Source organism: Gossypium arboreum, chromosome 12, assembly GCF_025698485.1.
Source record: "Gossypium arboreum isolate Shixiya-1 chromosome 12, ASM2569848v2, whole genome shotgun sequence".
Taxonomy (NCBI): Eukaryota; Viridiplantae; Streptophyta; class Magnoliopsida; order Malvales; family Malvaceae; genus Gossypium; species Gossypium arboreum.
This window is the reverse complement of record NC_069081.1, coordinates 68,598,637-68,609,825: the sequence shown is the minus strand read 5'-3', so window position 1 is coordinate 68,609,825 and position 11,189 is coordinate 68,598,637. Positions and strand designations below refer to the sequence as shown.

General features: G+C 36.4%; 1 non-coding gene across 1 annotated transcript; it reads right to left on the bottom strand.

The window, feature by feature from the left end:
- Nucleotides 1–9,469: 9,469 nt before the first annotated feature.
- On the bottom strand, nucleotides 9,470–9,576 carry LOC128286106 (small nucleolar RNA R71). Its single transcript, XR_008276651.1, has one exon. It is a non-coding gene; the product is annotated as a small nucleolar RNA R71 (small nucleolar RNA).
- Between the last annotated feature and the right edge of the window lie 1,613 nt (nucleotides 9,577–11,189).

The window sequence follows — 11,189 nt, the reverse complement described above, 5'->3', positions numbered from 1 at the left end:
AATTCATCTATCATCTTTTCTAACTTCGTCAACTAGGTCCTTTTCGAATTAATTCACATTCCTAAAGCTAATATTAAGCATTTAATTTCTCATATATTCACTGTCACGCAAAAATTTATGTAATTAAAATACAAAAATAAATTTTTGGCTCGGTAATGTGGTCTCGAAACCACATTCCGACTAGGGTCTAATTAGGGTTGTCACACTCTGACTTGAGGCAAGCAATACTGAAAGAAGCTCATGGAGGTCTGTGTGCTATGCATCCTAGAGGGAGTAAAATGTATCGCGACTTAAAGGAGTTGTATTGGTGGCCTGGATTGAAGTGAGAGGTAACGGAAGTTGTGGGAAAATGTCTAACTTGTCAGCAAGTGAAAGTTGAACATCAATTACCTTCCGGACTTTTGCAGCCAGTGAAAGTACCACTTTGGAAGTGGAAGAGGGTAACCATGGATTTTTTGAGTGGGTTACCCTTGACACCGTCGAAGAAGGACTCGATTTGGGTAATTATGGATAGGTTGACCAAATCTTCTCATTTCATACCCGTTTGTACTGATTATTCACTTCAGAAGTTAGCCAAATTGTATGTAGCGGAAATAGTGTGACTTCACGGAGTGCTAGTGTCAATTATTTCTGATCGAGATTCTAGATTCACATCTCAGTTTTGGAAAAAGTTGCATGAGGTGTTGGGTACGAGGTTGAACTTTAGTACAGCCTTTCATGCTCAGACTGATGGTTAGTCGGAAAGGGTTATTCAAATTCTGGAAGACATGTTGAGGGGATGCGTTATCGACTTTCGAAGTAGTTGGGAGGATTACTTACCATTGGCAGAGTTTGCATACAACAACAGTTATCAGGCAAGTATTCGAATGGCTCCTTGTGAGGCACTGTATAGGTGAAGATGTCGTACACCTAGTTATTGGACCGAGGTGGGTGAACGACAGGTTCTTGGACTTGAGTTGGTGGCGATCATCGAGGATAAGGTCAAGTTGATTAGAGACCGGTTGAAGGAAGCATCGATGATGTAAGTCATATGCGATTTGAAGCGCAAGGAAATTGAGTACTCTGTGGGTGATATGGTCTTCTGGAAGGTTTCGCCTTGGAAGAAAATATTAAGGTTTGGAAGGAAAGGCAAGTTAAGTCCGCGGTTCATTTGGCCTTATCGGATTCTTAAGCGAGTGGGTCCAGTGGCTTATTAGTTGGAGCTACCTCCAGAGTTGAATAGGATTCATGATGTCTTTCATGTCTCGATGTTAAGGCGGTATCATTTTGACCCTACTCATATTGTGCCAGTTGCAGAGATCAAGGTCCAAACAGACTTGACTTTTGAGGAAGAGCATGTGCAAATTTTGGGTCGAGATGTTAAGATTTTGAGGAGGAAATCAGTTCCGCTAGTAAAGGTGTTGTGGCGTAATCATGGTAGAGAGGAAGCTACTTGGGAGCCAGAAGTGGCGATACGTCAACAATATCCTCATTTGTTTGATTCAGGTAAAATTTTGAGGACGAAATTTCTTTAATGAGGGTAGAGTTGTAACGCACCAATTTTTGGGTTTTCTGTGTTTCTGTGATTTTTAAAATTTGTGTGTGTTCTGGTTGGTTAAAATATATATTTTAGTAGGTTAGTGGGCCTTTGGAAGGCCCAGGCTTAAGTTAAATCCGTGGTAGTCTTCGGAATTTTAATTTTATGAACAGGTGATGCAATTGGCGTTTGGCGTTTGGGCTTTTAAGAGTAAAGGAGTAAAAGATGAAACAAAAAGGAGTGTGGTGTAGTGGCAAGGTGGCGCCACTTAAGGGACAAGGAAGTGACGCCATAGAGGAAGCAAATGGTCCAAGGTTCAAGTCTTGGCTCTTGCAATATATTTTGGTTTTTCTTATCAATAAATCTGAAAGCAAGTAGGTGCCCTTTAAAGTTTAATGTGTTGGATTTATGACACAAATGAGTTGATGGCCTAGTGGTGGTGGCGTGAGTTGGCATGTCAGAGGACTTTCGTTCGAATCCCTTGGCATGCAAAGGTTGATTATTTTGCTATCTTGGGACGGCAAGAGTTGGTGTTGGTTTTAAACTCTGGTGATGGAGGGATCCCACATCGGGAAGCTAACATAAGAGTAGATAGAGAGCTGGCTTTAAATAGAGCAAACCATGAGGAGAGTAGGCATACCCTTCTTGGCTGATCCCTTTCGCTTTGTGACGTGCTCGTTTGGGTTGGGTGTCAGCTAAGAGTGTTTGGAGCGCGGATTAACTGCAGTCTCCTAACAGGTGTGTATTTCTCATTACTCTAGTAGTAGGACGGCTATTTCGGGCCGCGATGGGCTGAAATGGACCATGTGGTCCCAATGGGCCCTTAGGCCCAAGTGGATAAGTTGTAGAATTACTAAAATACCCCTGTAGGGTAGGACTACCGATTTACCCCTGGAGGGTAAAATGACTATTTTGCCCCTCGTGCGTAAATGACTAACTTGTGTGATGATTGGGTTAGTTGACTTGGATTTATGTTAGTTATCATTAATTCGTAAGTCTAATGTGTTAGTGATCGACTATAGGATTATCGCGTGGGAGATATCGTCATCAATTGTCATCAACCATGTGTGTAAACGACACCCTCCCTTAGACTGAATCGGTAAAAGCCGAAATACCGAAACGTTGGTATTTTGTGAACTCGCGAGCGTGCAAGCGTTCATGAGACAATTGTTAATGAATACGGTGCATTTGGATGATTAGAGTGCAGAGTGTGCATTTTCGTGCACAACGGTATTTTTGGGCTTAATGGGCCGAAAACGGGCCAATGGGCCAATGGGCTAAAAACGGGCCAATGGGCCAATGGGCCCACTTTGGTAAAAAGACGAGGTAAGTACTTCTGATTACTTGGTAAACGTTTGAATGAGCGTGAAACCTTAGCAATAGGTAACAATTACTAAAATACCCTTATGCATGCAAAATTATGATTTTACCCCTAGGGTAATTTTTTTCTGAAAAGCATGATTTTTTGTTTCTGTATACGTATGCCATGACATATTATTTCATTGCATGGGACATGGGTTTATATTGATGGAGGAAGCGTTCTAGCAATTTCATCGCAATCTGTGGCCTCGCCACATATATTCTGCTTCCGTGACTTCGTCACAATATCTGGCAGCCTCGCTGCAATCTAGTGGCTTTGCCACATATATATATATATATATATATATATATATCTGTTCTAGTGGCCTAGCCACAATATCTGTATCTGGTGACTTCGTCACAATATCCGCGACCTCGCTGCAATTTCGTGGTGTGTAGCGCTTGGGTGGGTCGAGTAGTCTCCCACATGGTGTAAGGCTGGTACGGGTGTTATGGATGGCTCGGGTTGGGATTTCGCATTCATGATATATTTGTTCAGATCTCGCTATGGGCCTATGGGTTTCATTCGATTTCTATATCGGGCCAAGGCCTAGATAAGTCGACTCGAGGTTTGATCTGTTTTGGGCTATGGTTGTGTTATGTTACACATCGAGTTTATCGAACTCACCCTTTATTTTCATCTCTCAGAAAATCCCCAACCATAGTGGGCTTGGAGTCGTGAGGATTCGGAGTGGCCACATCATCTCAAAGTTGGTTTTTCTAAGTTAGTTTATTTTTATTATTTTTATATTCTGATTTAATTTTGGGTTTTAAGTTGTAATGAGGCCACTATTTAAATTTCTTTTTTCCGCTATGGTTTTATTTTCTGATTATATTTATACTATGACGAAACTTCTAGTGTTAGGCTACGCGGGTTTTCTAAATTAATGAACGTTTTCAAGCTCAACAAGCACAACAAATGGATAGCCTAAAGATTGATAAACTGGCTTTTCATTCAACCGCTGTTTTTACAAAGACTACCCCAATCACTTAAACCAACGAATGCATACTAAGTCGTAAGTCCATGTGACACGTCAGATCTGGCCATAATGTTTGGGCCGGGTTTGGGGTGTTACATTTATGACATGCAAAACCCTAAGTATGTTCATCATAATTACACGGATACCCTTAACTTTGCAAACCCTTACATATGTGCGAATCCATGATTCATGCGAACCTTATTTAAATGTTTTAATCTTTAGCATGCATTTTTTTTTCAAAGCATGTTACTTAGTGAAACTAGGATGTATGAGCCTTTTAAGTGTTAAGTGAATCATTAATGTGTTAAAGTCTTGTATGAGAGTTGTCGTGCTTTGTGAACTCATCTTTTCATGTGAAACTATATAGAGCTGTGAACTTATATTTTTATGATAAACTGTGATTTCTTGTGATAATAAAGCATGTGAGCTATGTTTGAATGATATGCCAAGTAGTTAAGAGGAGTGCAAACCTGTGAATATTTCTAAGTACTTGGAATTATTGTTTCGCATGATTATATACTCTGATGTAGTTTGCATGAGAACCCTTGTGTTTTATGTGTGTGTTTTTCGCTGCTTTGTTGAGGATTAACACTATGTTCGCGTGCTATGTATAAGTGGTGTGTCGGAGGTTAGGTTGAGAGTTAACGGAAGGTCACTTCGGTGTCTAATATGGCATGCTGGATTCAAGTCGGACCTTTCCAGCTGAGTTTGGTGTTACACCAATCATCTATGATCATCCAAATCTCTTGCCTCTAATTTTCTAATCCTATTAGAGTAACCTAGTTAAGTTATTAACCAATATTATAACCGATGACTCTAACTTGCTTATTCTTCGCATTTGACCAAGATAGATACAAGTACTTCGCTTTAGCAAAACCCACGTTGTATCGATTGAGGCTTTAACAAGGGTAAATATTTGAAGGCAATCTTAACTTAATATTTTATTGAGGGTTTTTAATCAAATCCATCTCACCATTAATATTCTACTTTAATCCATTTTATTTGTTTATTAAAGTTTATTGTATCAGTATACTATAACATAAATGCTAACATATAATCCATTTTATCACAAACATGAATAATATAAAGTAGTAAATAAATGCAATAGTTATAGCCCATAAAACTAAGGTGGTCCCTCCCAAGCCAATAGGGGAGCCGAAAGGAATCCTAAGGGCTTGAGTCGTTTCACAAGCTTCTTTCTCACTTTAAGTGGCCCAAACTTCATCTTCTCTAGTCCACAGCAGCTCATACAATTTACGATTATAGAAACTCATTTTACATAAGAGAAATTAGGATGAGAAAAGAAATACAAGAGAAAAATAGAAAGGCACGACACGCAGGCCATATCTATAAAATTACAACCTTAGTAAATTTTATGGGCTATCGGGCTATAACCATGCATTTCATACACCATGCATATTAACCATAGCAAATAATATACAATATTTATTTGTCTAATCAATTGTTAATGTGAATTACAAAATTATCCATACAAAATGCCGCTACGCAAACGGGGGTCAAGGGTGGAAATTAAAAAATTGCACTTAAATCTCTATGAAAAAAACATCATCGTTTGACAATTTTTTTTAACAAAAATAGAATATTTTAGAATTTTGATATATGAGATTTCTTACCAGAACAATTTTTGTTTATAATTTTCGAATGTTACCAGCAAGTTAACTATTAACTTCGAATAACGAAAACCTCATTGCCCCAAGAAATATATGTTAACACTTAACAAATAATATATAAAATCCAGTAGACATCAAAATCAATTACTAACATTTAATCAGTGATTGGGCGAAACATATAATCACATAGGTTTAACAAATTAATAGTACATGATTATTAAGTGAATCATATGTATCATATATTCATAAAACAGATCGAGTGAATCAATTACACAACATGTATCTTATACAATCACATCAACCAATCAATTTAATCCTGAAATTGTGTTGTACATGTCTCTGGTACCACTTTTGGAACATCAGTACGCCCCGTAGCACAACGAAAAAAGATTATTCCAGTAATCATCAACCATCAATCCATGTACGAGGAACAAATCGGGTTGAAACAAGGGTTGAAAATATACCTTTTCAATTTTCTAATCCTTCTACGCAATGTGAAACTCAAGTCGCAATAATAACATCTCGGCCTCTATGTAATCCACCCAGTCAAGAATGAACAACAAAACTCTCTTAAACTTTTTTAGAGAGAATTTTCAAAACTGCTGCTAGACCTTATTTTATTTTTTTGGTAACTTACACAGTATTAGGGATTCCATTCCTTTTTATTAATTACCCATAATAAAAACGAAATAATTCCCTTTTTATTTTTAGAGAAAACTATGGAAGGTATTAGAATGTTATATTCTTTCCAAAAGAATGTTAACTTCAATAAATATTTTATCTTTGATCGAAATTATTATAACTATTTATTTTAATAATTTTGGTAAACAATATTCAGTTAATATTTTACATAAATCAAATTCAAATATTAATTTTAATTGTATTTTCTATTTGTGTACAACAAGTTTGTACATATAATGTATTCAATATTTAATTGTCCAATTAAATTAATTCAGTAATTAATTTAATGCACGTGACAGCTAAACACAATATTAATTGTGTTTGGATTTTGTTCACTTTAACCATAGGGTGTGACCTTGTAGGCTCTTGTAACATTAGTAGTAATAATAGAACATTTCTAATGTTACAAGCAATGAGTGGCATCTAGCAACGCATCATTGCTACCTAAGTTACAAGAAGTCATGATTCGACATAACCTTTTTGTGATAATTTTTTCATGTATTATATCATTTTATCGTTTATATCTAGATTGGACTCAAGTCATGGAGTATTCACACTTGTATAATCCAATTTTATATTTCTTGATATTCTAAGTAGACTACAATAAACAAATAAGTATGATATCACATATTAACTTATTTGAGCATCGCCATGTATTTCTAGTCTCACTCCATGAAGTGGCCTAAGATACTGCTCCCATTACGTTGGAGGGATAAATCCTACTTTGATCAATTATATCCCACTACATAGATTGTGGCATACCCAACATCATTTTTTATAGTATAGCCTATTACGGTAGACATTTGAATGTACCAAAATATACGACTCACGATGATGGGACAATGAGGATCTCAAGTCTTAGGATCGTATACATAGTTATCACTATGAGTAATGTTATGACTATTACATAATAATCTAATAAACGTGAGTGGGTCAGTCCAATATGTTGTTCTCTAACACATACTCATGTTTTGATTTTAGCATCCCTATGTCAATGAAAACATTTTGTCATTAATCAACTACACATTAGTCTCAATGCATTATTATTGTCGAAGCCCACAATAATACTTACTAAAGACCTTTTAAGAATAATCATATTATTCTCAAGACATTATTGTTAATCAGTTTATTTGCACACAGAGAAAAAGAAACTGAAATAACAATAACAATGTCTTATATTAACAAACAAGGTAAAATGAATATGTGATTACAATCATCTCATGATAGGCCTTTGGGCATACTCTAACAGTTCCTACATAGAAAAGGAAAACACACACAATATTTATAATAATAATTTTTTTAATTTTTAATTTTTTTAACAAAAACGGAATGATAGAAGTAAAACTCCTTCATAAATAGGTGAAGATGTTGTCATCGAACTCATTCGTGCCATTATCATGCTCATCTGAGATAACCCTTGTCGTATCCCCTCTCGATGTGGATGGACTCGCTTGCATGGGCCAAGAGGTATTGAGGCTAGAATGGGTGGAGTGGCACCTGCCGGGGTGACCTAGTACAATGCCCTTCCAATGTCATGTCGACCCACTTGCTTATCACGTTGGGCCATCCACTATGTATGGCGCTCAACATGGGCTACTATATGCCTAAACCACTCTTTTTTCATCGAATCCTCTGAAACTCATTAAGATCGACATGCCACTGGTAATATGGGTTGGGGTGCCTCCATCGATTTCGGGAGTACATGGTCTCTCAAGTACTCTTAGTGTACGACCACCTCCTCTTTTCTTTGCTCCAACTGATCGACACGTTGATTACAGAACTACGCATAGATGGTATCGTTTAAAATACCCTTCAATTGGCAAGTCAATTCTTCGGAACCAATTACAACACCTGCCCTCTACCACATCTCTGTGATCAAGTACGGGTGCCCTCCGACACATTGTCACATGTTCGCGAGGATTTGGTCTCCCAAAATAATCTTACATCCTTGCAAAATAGCGTACAAAAAAAAGAGGACGATCACGAGTAACCTTTATGACGTGCTGAGTAGGTAGTAGTTTTGCACTAATAAAGTACATCCACATCTTGGATTCTGGGGTCATAATCGGTTGCTGGAAACGTAATGGCACCCTGTTTACTTGCTTTTGAACCCAATTGCCTTAACCTTTGGTTAAGAAGTTATTTATTTCATCATAGTCCACCTCATTCACTGTAGTTATTAATCTAGAGTTCTATAGACATACAGTAACTTAGATTTTTAGCTTAAAATCTAGCTATCGAAAGAGGCAGGTTACAGTAGTAACTCTCTGAGCAATTGATTAGACAATATTTTGCCATGACATTATTTTGGTATGAGCATTTCACCTGAATAATTCTAGCCATATCCATTCAACAACAGAATTACTCTTGCTTTTCTCTATAATTTGCCACTACATTTTATTTGTCATATGAATTCTCTGCTTTTAGCATTAAATTGCATTAATTCATTATACCAACATCTTATTCAATTTAAGAGTGTTTCCTACTAATTAGTATAGTTAATAGGATTACAACAACTTAATCAATCTCTTACCAATTTTCAATCCATGTGGTGATGATACTTACTTATAACATTATTACTTAAATGATGTGTACACTTGCACAATTGCATTAGTTATTTACACGCAACAAGTTTTTGGCGCCATTGCCGGGGATCAGCAACATTGGTGAAAAGTTTATTTCTTATTATTCTTGTTATTTTTTTTAGAATAGTTAATTAGTATTTTATTTGATTTTTTAGGTTTTGTACTAGTCCATTAGAAGAAGTATTCAAGAGGATAAAGAATATTATTTTGATCCTGAGATTGAAAGGACATTAAGGTGAAGAAGGAAAGCATTAAGAGAAATGGAGAGGGTTATAAATGATCCAATCAGAGAAGATTAGGTACTCCAGAATGAAAGGAATGTTGATATTCCTCTAATCTTAGATGATAGAGATAGACCCATCAGAGAACATTTAGTGCCTACTTTAGGTGATTTAAGTCCAAGAATTGTTAGGCTACATATTCAAGCTCAATACTTTGAATTAAAACCAGAAATGTTTCAAATGCTACAGACGATAGGGCAGTTTAGTGATTTACCAATTGAAAATCCTAGATTGCGCTTAAGACTTTTCTTGAAGTCTGTGACTCATTCAGGTATAGGTTGTTCCTAAAGATGCCCTTAGATTAAAGTTATTCCCTTATTTATTGTGAGATCTTGCAAGATCATGGTTGAATGCATTACCACCAAGTACGGTGGCATATTGGAATGAACTATGTTAGAGATTTTTTCTTAGGTACAATCCTCCAAACATGAATGCCAAGTTGAGGAATGACATTACATTGTTCAGGCAATCTGAAGATGAGATATTATATGAAGCATGGGAGCTTTTCAAGGAATTAATTAGAAAATGCCTGATGCATGGTTTTCAACATTGGACACAAATAGAAATGTTTTACAATGGATTAAATGCTCATACACGAATGGTGGTAGATGCATCTACTAATGGGACATTGCTTGAGAAATTCTACAATAAAGGATACAAAATTCTAGAAAGAATAGCAAATAATAATTATCAGTACCCCACTACTAGAGTTGGTACTGGCAGAAAAGTTGCTGGAGAAATAGAACTTGATGTGATTACACTGTTAACAGCTCAGGTATCATCTTTAATGAATATGATTAAAACTTTGAAAAGACCCTCTAAAATGTAGGAGATGAAGGTTGCAGAACTAGCATGTGTATACTGAGGAGAATATCATTTTTTTAATGAATGCCCATCCAATCCAGCCTTTGCATATTACATGGGAAATTTTAATTGTAGCAACAACAATCCCTACTCTGACATCTACAATCCAAGGCGGAAGCAACATCCAAATTTTAGCTAGAGTAATCAAGGAATAGGAAATGCTAGCATTGCTAATAGACAGAATGCGGCTAGTGTACCACCTGGACACGTTCAACCAATGACGTGACAAAATGTGTAACAAAGTTCGTCATCTTCAACATCAGCTATGGAAGCTTTATTAAAAGAGTATATGGCTAAGAATAACGCAATTATTCAGAGCCAAGCAGCTTCCTTAAAAGCTCTGGAGAATCAAGTGGGACAATTTGCCATACATTAAGCTTCAAACAACAAGGAGCATTGCCTAGTGACACAGAAAGTTCTAGATCTCAAGGAAAAGAACAATGTAAGGCCATAACACTTCGGAGCAGCACTTAGCTTCCAAGAGTTGTGAATGATCCCTTTTCTGAGGAGGAAAGTTTTATAGTTCTTGAAAGTACAACTTTCGAACCAAAAGTGGAACAAACTATAAAAGATGCGAATAGACAAAAGAATACAGAAGCAAATTCATCTTGTCGAGCCAATACAAATGCCATAGCAAGGAAACCTCAAAAAATGGAAGGAAGTCTACACCACTTTTTCCTCTTGTTTCCAAAAGTCAAAATAAGATGCTAAATGCAAGAAATTTCTTGAAGTCTTGAAGTAATTACACATCAATATACCTTTGGTGGAAGCATTGGAACAAATGCCTAACTATGTGAAATTCATGAAAGATATCATGTCCAATAAGAGAAAGTTAGGGGAGTTTGAAACTTTTGCACTTACTGAAGGGTGCACAACAATGCTGAGAAACAAATTGCCACCAAAATTAAAATATCCAACGAGTTTCACTATACCCAGTTTGATTAGAAACCATTATGTAGGTAAAGCATTATGCGATTTAGGTGCAAGTATCAATCTAATGCTTATGTATGTTTTCAGGAAACTTGGGATAGGAAAGGCAAGACCAGCTACAGTCACACTTTAACTAACTGATAGATCATATGTCCATCTAAAAGGTAAAATTCAAGGTGTAAAATTCAAGGTGTACTGGTAAGAGTCAACAAGTTCATGTTTCCAACAGATTTTATTATTCTGGAATGTGATGTAACAACCTATTTTTAGTCAAATTAGAACAGTGGTTTTTGGACCACAAATCTGAGGTTGAAATAATTATTTTATTATTATTTTAATGTTTACAGTATAATAGCATGATT